We start from the raw sequence: 14,119 nt of genomic DNA on the forward strand, positions 1-14,119 counted from the left end.
TACTACATTTTATCTCAGTCATAAATATTTAATCCTAACCATCTTTTTGTTTTGGATTTAACCTATATATATTGATACTATAAAGAGTTTTTATATTATAAGTTTTGTTTTGTCACTCAGCAAGACAGCAACATTATTTTAGGGAAAATTTCACATTAGAACAATTAGGCTCTCTACTTTTTAATTTTATAGTCCATATTTCAATTTACAATCAACTAGCTCAAAAATAATAGGCTAAAATTTAACATCCAACTCCAATAGGTTCTCAAAATTACTATTTAATTTTTAAAAAAGATTCCTCAAGCTTTTAAATTAATTTTCAAATCAGTAACTGTGACTCAAATATTAGTTCAACAAACCAAATTCATTTGGTTGGTGAAAATTAGATTTTTAACAAGCTTAAGTATGTGGGTTTAAATTCTGAATTTGATTTTGTGAAAAATTTGGAGTGGGTGTTCTTTAGACTTGTTAGAAATAGTATAAGGAGGTTGTACATAAAATTTGAAATCATTTAATGGAGATTTGGACTGATTTTGAATAAGAATTGCAACTGAAAATCGTGGAAAAACGTCTACAGATGCTTGTATAAAGGTGTATAAAAGTATATAATAGTGTATAAGGTGTGTTTCTACACTCATATACACTATTATAAAAGATTATACATAATTATACAAAAAACTGACTTCGTATTCTTCCTTGCATCTTTTCTGAAATTTAACTCAAATCTACTCCAAATCACTTCAAATTTAAATTTTGAACTCCTTTTGATATTTTCAATCAATTGGAACAACACCCAATCCAAACAACTAACAAATTCAAAAAAAAAAAACCATTTTCGAAAGCAAAACTTTGAATGGTCTTTACTGGTGGACTTCTACTCTTCAATTTTTTTACATTGCAAGCAGGTGACACAAGAGAAGAAACAGAAAATACACGACCCCTTGAAGCATATGTAGAAGATGTGAGAAGAAGAGAGAGTGAAAACAATGGTTGTGAGAACACAGATTTAACTCCGTAACTTTTAAAAATAGTGGTTGTAAGAACACAGATTTTGAATTTGCTAGTGCTTACAAAATATGTACAATATTTGCTAGAACGAGTAAAACTTAAACATATGGGTCATTTTTGTTATGGTGCGAAGTCATGTGTATTTTCTTGTAATTCTTTCGTTAGCCACCAAGTTTCATTTTGTTGCTTTAGCTGTGCCAACTCCCTACGTTGCATTATGGGCCCGTTTGAAATTAGAATAGGCAACAAAAAAGTAGTACTACTCGTTTTAGTGCTGAAAATAGGGTTAACTTTCTTCCATAGTTGGCGTGAAAGAAAGGTCCCATGCCATTAAACAGATGTACAATAACTGTCATGGGCTGCTTTCCAGACATGCCCCATGACCCCTTGGCCGCGCCCCATGGTGGCCTAGCAAGCCTCACAATGCCTAGCGCCATGGTCGGCCCCGTGGTCTTGGCTGCGCCAAGCGACAAGCGCGCATGTGCCTCTGTCGCCCCACCGATGCCTCTCGCCAGCGCCCAAGGGCTGGCCAATGACAACAGCACCGCGCGCCCTGACAATGCCGCGCGCGCAGATCCTGATGCCTCGCCAGCGCCTAGCTGCAGGCCCATTCCAACAGCGCCTCGCGCACAGACCCTGATGCCAAGCACCAGTGCCCAGCCTCAGGCCAGCACATCAAGTGTCGCGCGCGCCCACAGCAACGCGCGCGCAGACCCTGACCCGCAAGACAAGGATGCTGCCATCGGACTTAGTTTTTCCTTGCAATAATCTAAGTCCTTTTCATTGTAATCATAGACTAGTTTTCATCATTTTCATTTCAGTGTGCTTCTACAGCTTTATTAGGACTAGTCTTGTAATGTTGGTTTATTTTTTTTTAAGCATTATTAAGGGGGACCAAACAATCAAACATTTCAATCAGCATTTTCTGGTGTCTCTCCCCCTCGACACCACATCATTGTAATCATCATTTTCATTCAGCAATAAAATCATCATCATCATTCAAAACCCAATTCTCTCTCAGCTTCCGCAATTGGCTTACGACATTGGTTTTCCCGCACGGCACTGACAATCTAGTCTAGCGTGCGGCGAGGACCTCATTGGCGGACAGCAACCGCACTGACATCGGTTGCTTAGCCTTACGTTGCCCTTCCAAAGATCATCAGGAAGGCGTTGCGTAACAGTTGGTATCAGAGCCTAGGCTCGACATCGGACGAGGGAAAACATTTGCCATCATCACCATTTCTGACCATGGTGAATCATGGGGAGCGTCTAGCATCCCTAGAAGAGACGGTTGACCGATTACGACCCATCGTGGATACGGTGCCTGATCAAAACAACAACCTAGTGCAAAGGTTGGACGACCTGGACCGCCGAATGCGGCAGGCCGAAAATGACATTGCAAACATCAGTCGTGACTCCGACGAGGACCGACAAACGGCAGCCATCGAAACTGCCAATATTCATGGCAAATTTGAGGACCTCCAACAGGAGCGTGCCGACGATTTGGCCCATCAGCAACATGAGGCAGACAGACTAACTGCCATGCAGCAAACCATAAACGACTTGACAGACAAGCTCAACGTTGTCAATGCTGCCTTACAGAGCCTACTTCGAGAAGGCGACCATCACATCAGGGGTGCAGCAAACCTCACCCCCATTCCACAAAAGCTTAAGATACCGGAGCCAAAGCCATACGACGGATCCCGGGATGCTAAAGAAGTGGAAAACTTCATCTTCGACATCGAACAATACTTCGATGCCGTGGGCCATTTGGAGGAATCCAAAAAGGTAGCGACTGCTGCCATGTATCTTCAGGGCGATGCCAAACTTTGGTGGCGGGTCAAATACGAAGCCATCAAGGCCGGTGAAGATACTCTTCAGACATGGGACGAATTGAAGGTAGCCATACGCCTGCAATTCTTTCCCGAAAACGTGGAATACAATGCAAGGAGAAAGCTACGGGACCTCCGCCACACCAAATCAGTGAGGGAGTACGTGCGCGAATTCTCCGCACTCATGCTAAACATACGCGACATGGGGGACAAAGACAAACTCTTCGCATTCATAGAAGGTTTGAAACCTCATGCCCGTATGGAACTACAGCGACAACGGGTAGACACCCTGCCCAAGGCCATTCAAGCTGCAGAATGCCTTGGCGACTATCATTTGGGAACTCAGAACGACAGGCCCCAGCCGTCTGTCCGAGGGGGATTCAACGGGCACCATCCCAGCAATGGTGGCCCAAGCAAAAGTGGGGGAGATCGGAGTGCATCCAAAACTAAGACTCCTCCCTCCAACAGCAACAGTGCTGCATCCATCAACAACAATCAGGGGAGAAAGCCTCCCTCAGAATGCCGTCATTGCGGCGGGGCACATTGGAACAATGAATGCCCAAACATCAAGGTCAATGCTCATCAGACGGTCGAGGGTGAGTTAGACACATCAGACTCATCAGACGACGACCAGGTAGGCGCCTTCAATGCAATTGTTGGCTCTATCCCTCATGCCTTAGCGGGGACCAGTGCATCTCCTCCTAAGAAAACATCAGTCCCGATCACCAGGAAAGGGAAAGAAAAGATGGACGAAGGACCTCCTAAGCAAGCGAGGACCCTAATGTTCGTCGAATTGAAAGTGAACGGCAAGCGCCTTCACGCCTTGATAGACACGGGTGCCACCCATAACTACTTGTCATCAACGCAAGTAGAGCGCCTAGGTCTTGTGGTACAAAAGAGCAAAGGCCGCGTCAAGGCTATCAACTCACCACCTCAGACATTGGGTGGAACAGCTACAAATGTCCCAGTGAAACTTGGCCCATACAAAGGAAGCATCGACCTGCGCATCGCAATCATAGATGACTTCGACATCATAGTGGGTTTGGAGTTCATGAGGCAAACCAACACCATTCCAGTACCATTTGCCAACATACTCCTGATGATGGGAGAAAACGGGGCCAAGCCCTGCACCATACCATGCTTTCCTATAAAGATGGCCGCTGAAAACATCTCGGCCATGCAGTTGGAGAAGGTAGTCAACAGACATGAACCTCAGGTTCAGGCTACCCTTCGCAGCAACAATCAGCCATCATGTCATCGGCCTCAAAAGACTGGTGACGCTCATCATCGTGTGAAGACTTGTCAGCCATGCCACAAGGACAAGTCGGATCACTCATCACAGCCGGGACCCTCGCAGCCATTACATGTCCCTCAGAGACCATGGGAAAGTGTTTCCCTCAGATTCATCACGGGATTGCCCCAAGTCGGCAATCTTGCATCCATCATGGTTGTCATAGATCAATTCTCAGACTATGCAACTTTCATAGCAGCCCCGCAAAACATCTCAGCAGAAGATACAGCTCGACTCTTCTTCTCGCACATTGTCAAACATTGGGGCCTGCCCAAAAACATTGTTAGTAGGCGCGACTCACGCTTTACTAGCAACTTCTGGACCCATCTCTTCAGGTGCTTTGGGTCAACATTGAGTCACAACACATCCATCCATCCACCATCGGATGGCCAGACAGACCGGTTCGATGACATGCTGGAGGAATATCTCCGCAACTTCGCAACCGGATCACAGAAGCATTGGGTGAAGCTCCTGGATGCTGCTCAACTGTGTTTCAATTCTCAAAAGAGCCATCATACAAACAAGAGCCCTTTTGAAATTGTTACCGGACAGCAACCGCTTCTCCCGCAAACGGTGAATGCCTCAACCATGCCGAAATCCCCTCGAGCTGCCAACTTCTCGAGCGAATGGGAGCGCAACATGGAGATAGTGCGGAGCTATCTCATCAGGGCCCAAGAGCGGGCAAAAAGGTTCACCGAACAAAATCTTTGCTTTGCCCAACATCAACCAGGGGACAAAGTAATGCTATGCATCCCAAAGCGGTACTTGTTTGCAGAAAGGACCCATGACCCTCGGCTGCAACAAAAATACATCGGGCCCCTGCCCATTGAGAAACGCATTGGGAAGTCCACATACCAGGTCAAAACTCCATCCTGGTGGAAGATCCATCCAGTCTTCCATGTCAGCCGCATGAAATCATTGCTTCGCTACAACAGCAAGCTCAAACAACAGAGGGGCGCAGACCTCCCATCCAACAACCATCAGAATCATCATCATCATCATCATAAGGCTCCGAGGACGGCGCCAACTCAGGTGGGGGAGAATGTCATGGGCTGCTTTCCAGACATGCCCCATGACCCCTTGGCCGCGCCCCATGGCGGCCTAGCAAGCCTCACAATGCCTAGCGCCATGGTCGGCCCCGTGGTCTTGGCTGCGCCAAGCGACAAGCGCGCATGTGCCTCTGTCGCCCCACCGATGCCTCTCGCCAGCGCCCAAGGGCTGGCCAATGACAACAGCGCCGCGCGCCCTGACAATGTCGCGCGCGCAGATCCTGATGCCTCGCCAGCGCCTAGCTGCAGGCTCATTCCAACAGCACCTCGCGCACAGACCCTGATGCCAAGCACCAGTGCCCAGCCTCAGGCCAGCACATCAAGTGTCGCGCGCGCCCACAGCAACGCGCGCGCAGACCCTGACCCGCAAGACAAGGATGCTGCCATCGGACTTAGTTTTTCCTTGTAATAATCTAAGTCCTTTTCATTGTAATCATAGACTAGTTTTCATCATTTTCATTTCAGTGTGCTTCTACAGTTTTATTAGGACTAGTCTTGTAATGTTGGTTTATTTTTTTTAAGCATTATTAAGGGGGACCAAACAATCAAACATTTCAATCAGCATTTTCTGGTGTCTCTCCCCCTCGACACCACATCATTGTAATCATCATTTTCATTCAGCAATAAAATCATCATCATCATTCAAAACCCAATTCTCTCTCAGCTTCCGCAATTGGCTTACGACATTGGTTTTCCCGCACGGCACTGACAATCTAGTCTAGCGTGCGGCGAGGACCTCATTGGCGGACAGCAACCACACTGACATCGGTTGCTTAGCCTTACGTTGCCCTTCCAAAGATCATCAGGAAGGCGTTGCGTAACATAACACATGTAGGACAGTGGCATTTGGTATTTGTATACCATACCTAGAATATTCTTTCATAAGCGTGGTGTCAAACATAAATCTTTAAAAGTGACTTGCAAAAATCACATCACTCAATTATTAATTTCTATCCTGGAAACCTCATGGCTGACATGACAAAAGTGTAACCACCGGACTTGGCTTGTACGTGCCAGCAGGCACAGCGAAGAGTATTTTTTATGGTGATGCATTCTTTGGACACGGAGGAATGTACCTTGGAATCTCTCCATTCTTACAATCCAGTTAAAAATGAATGAAACACTTTATTTTCCTTTTTGCTATTTGACTAGAATCTAAATTAATCTGATATTTTATTGTAAATAACGAACCTATGTATATCTATATCTATATATATTAAAGAAATAAAGTTTTCATTTTAATTAAGTCAAGTGGCAAGTTATAGCAAGCCAAGTAGCAAGTTATTAAGAAGCCACTTGACAACCTTATTAAATCAAAATTAAAATATATATTGTACTATATTGATTTTTTGGGAAACAAACATTCAATCATCCCATTTTTATATGCTCTTTTTAAGGAAAATTTCCTTTACATACAGTTAATTATATATATTTTTAGGATTAATAAATTAAAAAGTATTTAAAATAAGGAAACACCAAAACTTAAACAAAAGAACAATACATATATTTTCTATACCTTCCTATCGCTATCTCTTCCTAAAAAAATTCCAAATAATAATAATAATAATAATATATTAAAGAAATAATGTTTGCACTGTGATTAAGCCAAGTGACAAGTTACTATAAAGTCACTTGGCAATTTAGAATAATATTTGTAATAGCATTTATTTTAAATTAATAGTAAGAATTTTTTTCTGAATTTAAATGGAAAGATAGCAAATAAGATTCTTTTGAATCTGAATAGAAAGTGTAACGACCCGGCCGGTCGTTTCATGAGTTACCGCTCCGTTTTCTCCATTTCTGCTTCTTTATATGTTGTTCGGCTATATTTCATCGCATCGTGTTGGTTAGGTTGGGTTCAGAGTGGTTTTGTAGAGAAATGAGACACTTAGTCTCTTAAGTTGGCCTTTTAGTTGGAAAAGTCAACCGGAAGTTGACTTGTGAGTAAACGATCTCGGAATTTGGTTTTTATGATCCGGATAGCTTCGGGAGGTGATTTGGAACTTAGGAGCATGATCGGAACGTGTTTTGGAGGTCCGGAGTAGATTTAGGTTTGAATTGGCGAAATTGGAATTTTGGCATTTTCCAGTTGATAGCGGAGATGTTGATATAGGGGTCGAAATGGAATTCCGGAAGTTGGAGTAGGTCTGTGGTGTCATTTGTGACGTGTGTACAAAAATTCAGGTCATTCAGACGAGGTTTTATAGACTTTTTGATCGAAATCGGAATTCGGAAGTTTTTGGAGTTCTTAGGCTTGAATCCGTGATTGATTTGATGTTGTTTTGAGTGTTCCGAAGGTTGGAACAAGTTTGAATGATGTTATGGGATGTGTTAGCATGTTTGGTTGAGGTCCCGAGGGCCTCGGGTGAGTTTCGGGTGGTTAAACGGATCAAATTCATGTTTGAAAAGTTGTAGATTTTCTTCAGTTCTGTTGCAGGCATTTTTGTTCTTTGCGATCGCGTAGAATGGTCCGCGATCGCGTAGGCTTAGTCGAGCAGGGGTGAGATTTGTTCTATGCGATTGCGTAGGTAAGGGCGCGATCGCGTATGGCTGTGAAGTTATTGTTCGCGAACGCGGGGCCAGGGTCGCTCTCGCGTAGAAGGAAATGAGCTAGTGAGGAGTAGGCAGGCAGTTCTATGTGATCACGTGGGAGAGGCCGCGATCACGTGAGTTTGTAAAGCCAGTGCTTCGCGATCGCGTAGAGGTGTTCGTGATCGTGTAGGGTTAAATGGGGCCAGTCATCATTTGTGCTTTGCGATCGCAGAGCTATTTCCGCGATCGCGGTAAAGGAATTTTAAATAGCTGGGCAGAATATTTAAAAAGTCGTTTTCGCGATTTTTGGCCATAGTTCACCTTTTTTGAGTCGATTTTGGAGCTTCTTAGGGGAGATTGAAGCGGGAATTCAAGAGAACTTCTTTGAGGTAAGATTAGTGAGCCTAAAACTCGGTCCTATGTTGATTCTTACTTGTTTAAACATAAAATTAGTGGTATTTGAAGCCTAAATTTGGGAGTTAGGGCATAAAATTGGAGACTTTGATTTGAGGATTTGAGGGGTCGTTTGTGATCAGATTTTGATGTATTTGATTTGTATGAACTCGTGAGAGTGTAAGGATTCTAGTTTTGTCATTTTTATTGGAATCCGAGATGTGGGCCCGGGGGTTAGGTTTGGCCAATTTCGGGATTTTTGATGTAAATTGGTTATTTTCGAGTGGACTTTGTTCCCTTAACATATTTTGATGGTATGAATCTGTTTTTGATCAGATTTGGAGCATCCGGAGGCTGAGTCGAGAGGCAAAGGCATCGCGAGCTAGAGTTTGGACCGGATTGAGGTAAGTAATGATTGTAAATGTTGTCCTGAAGGTATGGAACCCTGGATTTCACATTGTTGTGCTACTTTGAGGTGACGCACACGCTAGATGACGAGCATGCGGTCATGAATCATTGGGGATTGTGACTTAGTCCGCCCCGTATGATTGCTAAGTCGCATATTTGATTGAAACCTGTTTAATATCATTGTGTTTTGGAAAGTATTATCATGTTTTGGTCTAAATGCCATATTTTGGCCTCGTGCCAACTGTTTTGGACCCTTAGGGGATTTTTACTACTATTCCTCACTATTTGACTTTATATTTGTACTCAGTCATATTGTATTCTACTGTTTTCATAACTCAACCATATTTACTCTATTTTGATATTTTAAATAATATTTTGGGCTGAGCATCATGTTTTTATTGTTGCCTGAGTGGCTTGAGAGATTTCTGACTGAGTGAGGCTGAGGGCTTCTATTATGAGGATATTATAGGATCGGGCTGCGCGCCGCAGCAGGTTGTTACTGATTCATGATTATGAGGTCGAGGGCCTGATTTGTTACGCCACGAGGTGGCTTGTTATGAGGCCGAGGGCCAGTTTGATTATGCCACGAGATGGCTTGTTATAGCACTTGGGTTGTAGGAGCCCCTCCAGAGTCTGGATACACCTAGTAAGCGCGGGTACCCAGTGTGAGGTGTGATATTGCCCGAGGGGCTGTTGTTGTTTCATGTTATTGTCTGAAGGGATGATTAGCAGTGATTGAGAGATAGCCCGAGGGGCTAGTTCTATTGATATTTTTCCCGAGTTGTAGTTGCTCATGACTGGTGACACCCCGATGTCGGGCTGTGTTTTGATTTTGCATTGTTCTATTCTACTTTACATTTTGGGATTTTAGCTTATTAATGACTTTAAATGACTTAATATAATTGTTTGGGGTATTTTGGGGTTTGTGTCAGCTAGCCTAGTTTCAAGATAAGCGCCATCACGACCTGGTCCGTTTTAGGGTCGTGACAAGTTGGTATTAGAGCCTAGGCTACATAGGTCTCAAGAGTCATGAGCAGGTTTAGTAGAGTCTCGCGGATCGGTGCGAAGACGTCTGTATTTATCCTCGGGAGGCTGCAGAACCTTTATGAAAACTTCATATTCTTGAATTCTTGTCATGCGAATCTATTGATCCTAGTACTAAACTTCTGTTATTCTATTCTCTCACAGATGGTGAGGACACGTGCTACCGATCAGGATGGATGACCACCAGTACCACTAGCTGGGGCCACTAGAGACCGAGGATGCGGTCGAGGCCGTGGTAGGGTCAGGGGTGTAGCCCGCACAGCAGCTAGGGCAGCACCTGCAGATTCACCAGCCGCCCAGTTCATGATCAGGTCCCAGTTGTGGACGCTCCAGCAGCACCAGCTCAGTCACCGGTTGTGCCTATTGTTATTCCAGGCATTTAGGAGGCCCTGGCCCAGTTCTATCAGTGTGCACTGGCCTAGCTCAGGCGGTCTCAATTACTACAGCCCAGCTACTTCTCAGGCCGGGGGAGGTACTTAGACTCTCGCCGCTCGTACACCTGAGCAGGTCGTGCAGGGACTTCAAACACCGGAGGCACCTCCAGCCCAGCCGGTTGCAGCTACTCAGGACTATGTAGCTCATATTATGCTAGAGGACGAGCAGCATAGATAAGAGAGGTTTGGTAGACTTCTGCCTCTGACTTTCAGTGGTGTAAAGGGCGAGGATCCAAGGTTTCTTGGACAAGTGTCAGAGGATGCTTCAGACCGCGAGTATTCTGGAGACCAGTGGGGTCTCGTTCACTACTTTCCAGTTCTCAGGGGCTGCACTTAGATGGTGGGAGTCTTACGAGAGGCGTAGGCTGGTTGACGCAGCGCCCCTTTCTTGGCAGTAGTTCTCCATTATCTTCCTGGAAAAGTTTGTACCTGAGTCTCACCGAGAGGAGTTGTACAGGTAGTTCAAGAAGCTTCATCAGGGTGATAGATATGTTACATAGTATGAGATGTGGTTCTCTGAGTTAGCTCGTCATGCGGTCTAGTTGGTTCCCACAACTTGAAAGAGGATTGGGAGGTTTATAGATGGCCTCGGTTTTCAGCTTTGGTTGCTTATGACCACAGAGAGAGTATCTGGTGCTACCTTTGATGAGGTTGTTGACATAGCTCGACAGATTGAGATGGTTCGTGGTCAGGAGAGGATTGAGAGGGAGGCTAAGAGGCCTCGTGGTTAGGGTGGATTCAGTGGTACTCCTCATGGGGGTCAGTTTCAGCACGATAGAGGCCGTCTATTCAGGCATGCTCGGTCAGCTCACCCAAGTTATCGTGGGGCATCATTGGGTCATGGTTCTCACAGTTCTCATCAGAGCCATTCATCACTTAGTGCCCTTCTAGCCTAGAGTTCGTCTCGCGCTTCGTCAGTTCAGGGCTCTTCTATGCCAGGTTCTTCTGCTACTCATCCCGGTGTTAGGCGTTCCCTTTAGTCCCCGTCTCCAGCACCAGGGAGTTGTTATGAGTATGGAAAGTTGGGTCACATATGTAGGCAATGTCCTCATCGTCTTAGGGGTTCATCTCAGCAGAGGAGTCAGCCATCGACTTTAGTGCCAGTTACTTTACCACCCACCACCCACCACCCAGCCAGCTAGGGGTGGACGACAATCAGCTAGGGGTCGCCCCAGAGGGGGAGGTCGATCAGGTGGTGGTCAGGCCCGTTTCTATGTACTCCCAACTAGACCCGATGTTATTGCTTCAGATGATGTGATTACAGGTATTGGCTCAATCTGCCACAGAGATGCCTCTGTATTATTTGATCCTGGTTCCACTTTTTCATATGTGTCATCATATTTTTCTCGTTATTTGGATACGCCCCGTGAGTCTCTTGTTTTATCTGTTCGTGTATCTACTCCAGTGGGTGATACTAATTAAGGACCGTGTGTATCGGCCGTGTGTGGTGACTATTAGGGGTCTGGAGACCCAAGTGGACCTATTGTTGCTTTGTATGGTGGACTTCGATGTGATATTGGGCATAGATTTGCTATCTCCATGGCATGCTATTTTGGACTGTCATGCTAAGACAGTAACGTTGGCTATGCCAGGTGTGCCACGGATTGAGTGGAGAGGTTCGACTGATTTTGTCCCCAGTAGGGTGATTTCGTTCTTAAAGGCCCACCGGATGGTTGGGAAAGGTTGTCTTTCATACTTAGCCTTTGTGAGGGATGTTAGTGTAGAGACTCCTAATATTGATTCTGTTCCTGTAGTGAGGGATTTTCCTGATGTGTTTCCTGCAGACCTGTCGGGCATGCCACCGGACAGGGATATTGATTTTGGTATTGATCTGGCGCCGAGCATTCAGCCCATTTCTATTCCATCGTATCGTAGGGCACCAACGGAGTTGAAGGAGCAGCTTCAGGAACTTCTTGATAAGGGGTTTATTCGGCATAGTGTGTCGCCTTGGGGTGCACCTGTTCTATTTGTAAAGAAGAAGGATGGCACGATGAGGATATGCATTGATTATAGGCAGTTGAACAAAGTTACAATCAAGAACAAGTATCTTTTGCCTCGTATCGATGATTTATTTGACCAGCTTCAGGGAGCGAGAGTGTTCTCTAAGATTGATCTCCATTCAGGGTATCACCAGTTGAAGATCAGGGACTCAGATATTCTTAAGACAACTTTCAGGACCCGATATGGTCATTATGAGTTCCTTGTGATGTCTTTTGGGCTGACCCAATGCTCCAGTATCGTTTATGCATTTGATGAATAGCGTGTTTCAGCCTTATATCGACTCGTTCATGATTGTTTTCATTGATGATATTCTGGTGTACTCGCGTAGTCAGGAGGAGCACCCGGAGTATTTGAGAGTTGTGTTGCAGAGATTGAGGGAGGAGAAGCTTTATAAAAAGTTCTTCAAATGTGAGTTTTGGCTCAGTTCAGTGGCTTTCTTGGGGAATGTGGTGTGAGGGTATTTAGGTTGATCCGAAAAAGATAGAGGCATTTCAGAGTTGGCCCAGTCCATCCTCAACCATAAAGATTTGCAGCTTTCTTGGTTTGGCGGGTTATTACCATCGATTCGTTCATGGATTTTTATCTATAGCATCACCCTTGACCAAATTGACTCAAAAAGGGTGTTCCATTCAGGTGGTCGAATGAGTGTGAGGAGAGCTTTCACAAGCTCAAGACTGCCTTGACCACAGCTCTAGTGTTAGTTTTGCCATCAGCTTCAGGTTCATATACCGTGTATTGTGATGCTTCGAGAGTTGGTATTGGGTGTGTGTTGATGCAGGAGGGTATAATCATTGCTTATGCTTCTCGTTAGTTGAAGCCCCATAAGAAGAACTACCCCGTTCATGATCTAGAGTTGGCTATCATTGTTCACGCGTTGAAGATTTGGAGGCATTATTTGTATGGTGTGTCTTCTGAGGTGTTTACTGATCATCGTCGCCTCCAGCACTTGTTCAAGCAGAAGGATCTCAATTTGAGGCAACAGAGATGGTTGGAGCTGCTAAAGGACTATGATATTACTATTTTGTACCATCCGGGGAAGGCCAATATAGTGGTCGATGCCTTGAGTAGGAAGGCGGTGAGTATGAGCAGTCTTGCATTTATTCCTGCTGGGGAGAGACCTCTTGCAGTTGATTTTTAGGCCTTGGCCAATCGGTTCGTGAGGTTGGATATTTCGGAGCTCAATCGAGTATTGGCTTGTGTGATTTCTCGGTTTTCTTTATTTGATCGATCAGAGAGCGCAAGTATGATGATCCTCATTTGCTTGTCCTTAAGGACAGAGTTCAGCATGACAATGCCAGAGATGTGACTATTGGTTATAATGGGGTGTTGAGGAAGCACGGGCGGATATGTGTGCCCAATGTAGATAGACTTCGGGAGTTGATTCTAATGGAGGCCCATAGCTCACGGTATTCCATTCATCCAGGTGCCGCAAAGATGTATCAAGATCTGAGACAGCATTATTGGTGGAGGAGAATGAAAAAGGACATTGTAGGATTTGTAGCTCGGTGTCTCAATTGTCAGTGGGTGAAATATGAGCATCAGAGACCGGATGGCTTGCTTCAGCAGATGGATATTCCAGAGTGGAAGTGGGACTGGATCATCATGGATTTTGTAGTTGGACTCCCACGGACTTTGAAGAAGTTCGATGCTATTTGGGTGATTGTAGATCGGCTGACCAAGTCCGTGCACTTCATTCTTATGTGTACTACCTATTCTTCAGAGCGGTTGACAGAGATCTATATCTGGGAGATTGTTCATTTGCATGTTGTCCCAGTTTCCATCATTTCAGATAGAGGTACTCAGTTTACTTTGCAGTTTTGGAGAGCCGTGCAGAGAGAGTTGGATACTCAGGTTGAGTTGAGCATACCTTTGAGGGGTCGTTTGTGGTCGGATTTTGATGTATTTGATATGTATGAACACATGAGAGTGTAAAGATTCTAGTTTTGTGCTTTTTATCAGAATTCGAGACATGGTCCCGAGGGTCGGGTTTGGCCGATTTCGGAATTTTTGACATAAATTGGTTATTTTCGAGTGGGCTTTGTTCCCTTAGCATATTTTGATGGTATAAATCTATTTTTGGATAGATTTGGAGCATCCGGAGACCGAGTCGAGAGGCAAAGGCATCGC

Source organism: Nicotiana tabacum, chromosome 22, assembly GCF_000715075.1.
Source record: "Nicotiana tabacum cultivar K326 chromosome 22, ASM71507v2, whole genome shotgun sequence".
In the NCBI taxonomy this organism is placed as follows: domain Eukaryota; kingdom Viridiplantae; phylum Streptophyta; class Magnoliopsida; order Solanales; family Solanaceae; genus Nicotiana; species Nicotiana tabacum.